The following is a 5,000-nucleotide window of genomic DNA, read 5'->3' on the forward strand; positions in this document are numbered from 1 at the left end:
CCAATAAATAAATTTTCTGAGTTTGTTAAACCTATATCCAGCCAGAATAGAAAAAGTTACCTGAGTATTTGCCATTTGGTTTAAAGTGCCTATAAACCCGAATTTTCTGTTTTGCTTCGAGAAATCTTTGTATCGCTCTGAGCAAAATGGCGCAAAAATTTTTGTTTTTGGTTAAAACCGGAATTTTTTACAAATTTTCAAAGTGGCGGAAACGTGAGATTCGAAAACCCATTACCGAGCTGGTGAGCTTGCCGAAAGGGAATGGGTCGAGTGTACATGTAATTCCTGACGTAAAACCCGGACTGTGAGTGGCGCAAGTTGTGACTTCCATCAGAGGTGAAGCCATGCCTGAGAAATGTGTTGTTTTCGGTTGTAGCAATGTTCGAAGCAAAGAGAAAGGGATACTGCTTCATCCCATACCGTTTTACAGTAAAAGTGAAAGCGAATGCAAAAGCGAAGGAAGGAGTGGGTCGATTTGTTAAATCGAAACGTGCTAGGGGATCGTCAGCATATGCCTCGTGCGTGTCTTCCTCATCGCTGGCCGCAAAGCTCGAGTTTGGCGAACCTTCAACTTCCAGCTCGTAATCTTCCATTTCTGAAACTTCCATATCTGAACCGGAGGACAGAATGAAGTCGTTCGAAGCCATTTCTTGATTAACACGTACGCTGGTTACAAACGTCAGCCGAACATAAATTGTTTTCACTGGCACGCAAGGAAAACTACAAAACTACGCGTCTCCTCTGTTGATTTGCCTGATGCTTATGTCCGGGAATTACGTCACTAGGCCCAGTCTCCCTTTTACCCGGTCGCGGGCAGAGAAAACCGCACTTTATAAATTCGTAAAAAATTCGGGTTTTAACCAAAAACAAAAATTTTTGCGCCATTTTGCTCAGCGCGATACAAAGATTTCTCGAAGCAAAAAAAAAAATTCGGGATTATAGGCACTTTAAGTGTTGTACAGAACATTGCAGGTAACGAAATATTGATATCCGACGTTGAAGCCAACAATCCGTCGCTTTTAAAGTGGTACAATGGTCAAATTTTTACCCCTTGATTTTTTGAGTGTATCACACAGAATTCCATGAAAGAACAAAAACGCCATTTATCGTTTGCAGATATCTTCATTAGTTCCGGAGATATTTAAGTTTGAAAAATGGGTAAAATATGCAAATGAGATGACAGATGACGTCATACACCCAACCCAATCTTATATTGAGTATATAAATATAGCTACCTTGGCCAATTTGCAGCACAGACCATTGAAACTTGGTAGTCTAATAGTTCTACAGGAAACACATCTATGGCTATAAAAAATTATGTTCCCATGGCAACTCACTCTTTTCCAGTCCCCACCCACTTGATTTCAATATTTTAGTGGTTTTCAGCTTGAAAAATGTTGAACAAGGCCACAAACTCGAGATAACATATCTATATGCTTGCTGGATCATGCATATGAAGTTTCGAACTAATAGCAGACAAGAAATAACTTTCAAAAAGAAACACACAATTTTAAATTTAGAAAACATGTTTCGGATGATCGACATCCATCGTCAGTTGTGAATACAAGTGAACCGCTAGTCGGTGTTATATAAAGGTAGCTAATAACATGCATAAGTACTGATTAAATAACAACGTGAATGTGAGGTAATAGAAAATACAATGATGAGAAGACAATGGGTATGGACGAGGAAAATTACAGTGAAAGTGTTAAATTGACATGATTAACCTGCTTATTTAATGAGGGTTTCTCCCAACCTATGTGTAAGGCCTCCTTGATTTTTAGTTGAAAAGGCGTGGAGGCGGTGTCAAGGATTGAAAAACACTCCTCCGAGCATAAAGATCTGCATGCTTCTGACCCATTAATGTGCTGAAAGATATGCAAACCGACATCTTGCTACACGTGTTCGTGAACATTTAACATCGGATAAGAACTCGCATATCTTTCAGCACATTAATGGGTCAGAAGCATGCAGATCATTATGCTCGGAGGAGTGTTTTTCAATCCTTGACACCGCCTCCACGCCTTTTCAACTAAAAATCAAGGAGGCCTTACACATAGGTTGGGAGAAACCCTCATTAAATAAGCAGGTTAATCATGTCAATTTAACACTTTCACTGTAATTTTCCTCGTCCATACCCATTGTCTTCTCATCATTGTATTTTCTATTACCTCACATTCACGTTGTTATTTAATCAGTACTTATGCATGTTATTAGCTATCTTTATATAACACCGACTAGCGGTTCACTTGTATTCGCATATGAAGTACTTTTAGCAAATATCAAAATGGAACGCCAAAGGTGGCCAGAAAAGCTTTTAATATGGGGGAGGTCTGGAACTCAGTATGATGCCATGGTAACAGAACTGTTAAGCTCATATTGTGGAGAACATTTAGGAGAATCTTACTGCAAAAAATCAAAAATTTCTGATACAAATTGGCTGAGATATCTCTTTTCATCATATTTGAATAAAATTTGGTTGAGTGTATGACGTCATCACTTGGCTAATTTGCATATTTTAAAAACTCGAATATCTCTGGACGAAAAGAGATATTTGAAAAAAGTAAACAGCATTTTTCTTCTAACGCAGACTACTTGTTTATGTTTCAAAAGGGCTTAGATAGGAAAGATGCGATTTTCGTCATAGTACCACTTTAAGATTCCAGATATTTATTTTTCACAGCTTGTTGTTTATCGAATTGACGTTCCATTATTGAGTTCCAAAGGGATATATTTTGTTCAAAGATCCAATAAAACATCATTCGCATTACATCGGCTTCGTTGCCACTGTTTGTATTGTGTCCACCTGATAAAATCTACTCATTTCCACTACCCCTTGAAACCTACAATGTACCAAAGATATGCGCAGGATACTCTAGGCACAAAAATAATACTTAGCAGGGGAGCGACAGGTTTCCATTTTCCCGACACCGGAAAAAAACGGATAAATTCAACCAATTTTCCGACTGGAATGCCATATGGCAACCCAGTAAAAAGATGCTATCATTACTGTAATATAGGTCAACATAGCGACAAGAGAGCCGTCCAAAAACTCTGCAAATAGTTTCAATTTAGCCTGTTAGTTTGATATCCCATTTTCAAAAAACCATAATACTCCTTGTTTGCCCCCCAAAATTTTGCATAAGCATTGTTTTTGTTTTCTCTTGGGACCATTGTAAGTCCCAAGAGAAACTTGACACAATGCTTATGCAAAATTTTGCAGGGCAAACAAAGAGTATTATGGTTTATTTGAAAGCGATCTGTAGGGTTCATCAAGTTCGCTTCTGAGATATACGCATTTACAAACAAGATGTAGGGAGTTTTTTTAAGGATCTCCTGATGCTATGGTCACCTGTGATGTCACAGTGTTGCAGTGTAGGAGGGTTCTTTAACTTTCAGAAACCTTTAATTTCCGCATCTTTTATCGACACCAATTTATGTTTCTCCAGTTGTTACAAACAATTCCATGAATTGAGTACTTCATCATACTTACCAGAATTCCAAGCAGCGGCTTTAAGCTTGATATGTTTCGAATGTTCCCTGCTGACACAATTCACACTACTTTCACTTTATCTTAGTGCAGTCCGTATTGATCCTAATGAACAGAAGAAATCAATTCAATTAACAGTCAGTTAGCACAACAAAAGTCACAAGTAGCAATTCCTCTTTTATAATTAAATTGCTTTATAGAAAAAAAAAACTTGAGGGTTTAATGTAGTTTCCTAATTTCCTAGTGGCATCTGACCCAGTATTAACATGTGTGGTCAGCACCACCTCATGTGCCACCTCTGACTGGTTCCGAGAACCACGGAGTCTCAGCCTATCGTAATGGCAACCAATGCTGTTTTAAATCTCTGAGTTCGTTTCATTTGAAAACTTTTCCTTCTTTAGAACCAGCAAGAGGTCCTTAGTGCAATTATTGAGCGTAAAACCTCAGTGAACAGGAACTGAGATACATACATCTTCTTCGATGGTTTAACACATAATATGTGCGGATATTTTGTGAGGTACATAGTATTACGAGCAATGAGCAAAATGTCCGTGGGTATTATATGTTAAACCACCGAATAAGAGATTATTCCACTACAAAAACGGTGTTATTTTGCTTCAATTTTATGTGGTAAGAGTGTCTAAAAAAATAAATCACCTGTCCTTCAGGACGCTTGCGAACGATGTAAACAGCACAAATATTGATCAAATATGGTAAAATGGCGTAAGAGTGGAATAATAAACTGGTAATTGGTAGAACTTAAGAGACATACTGTAGCAAGATCACCGTCTGCACAAATTAAATCAAACAGATGGGTCACATTGAGCTGCTGTTTTGATGAAGGAATACCCCAGTTTAAATACAACTAGACGCCCCGTGAGCGTAAACTGGGTTACACAAAAAACAGAGGGAACTGAGTTGGGAGGTATTGAAGGTGCTGAAACTGGATTTTCCCAGAAGTAATGCCGAAAATAAAAAATCAGAAAAAAAAGGCCTAGGAATCCAATAAGTATTCCTGGAAACTCCTACAATGGCAGAAGCAGGTCGGGGGATCGGGCTTGAATTCAACACATTTCTCAACTCATCCAAAGACCTGCTCAGTTCGGAAATGAAGCTCATCTACTTATAATTGTTTCCTCAGAAACGAAACGTATCTATTTTGAATTCAGGGTAAACTATTTACACAATGAGGTTGAGTGCAATTAAAACAGGGTTTGTAATAAAAAATCTACACATCCATATTTTTATGAGATGCAAAAACAATCTTGGGAACACGTGAACCTGAATACTCGCAAATCATAATGCTGACAAACACAAACGCGAAGGAAATGGTTAATAAATATGAAGGTTTTTACTATTTGAATGATTTTGGGTTAGATTAAAGGGGCATATTGTTGAAAAACAGGGCTTGAAATCAACGAAAAATCCAGTCGCAATTTAGTTGCAAAATCGTCGTGCTGCATTGTGTTGTCAGCGGTTTAGCAAAACAAAATATGACCCCACAATACTT

The 5,000-nt window shown here is 38.0% G+C and overlaps 1 protein-coding gene across 1 annotated transcript in view; it reads right to left on the reverse strand.

The window, feature by feature from the left end:
• LOC138021164 (protein NLRC3-like) overlaps window positions 1–5,000 on the reverse strand; it is a 47,996-nt gene that overhangs the window by 27,643 nt on the left and 15,353 nt on the right. Inside the window, exon 3 of the mRNA XM_068868027.1 lies at window positions 3,494–3,595. The gene's annotated coding sequence lies outside the window, so the exon portion shown is untranslated. The remainder of the gene's footprint in view (window positions 1–3,493; window positions 3,596–5,000) is intronic.

Source organism: Montipora capricornis, chromosome 10 (genome assembly GCF_036669925.1).
Source record: "Montipora capricornis isolate CH-2021 chromosome 10, ASM3666992v2, whole genome shotgun sequence".
Taxonomy (NCBI): domain Eukaryota; kingdom Metazoa; phylum Cnidaria; class Anthozoa; order Scleractinia; family Acroporidae; genus Montipora; species Montipora capricornis.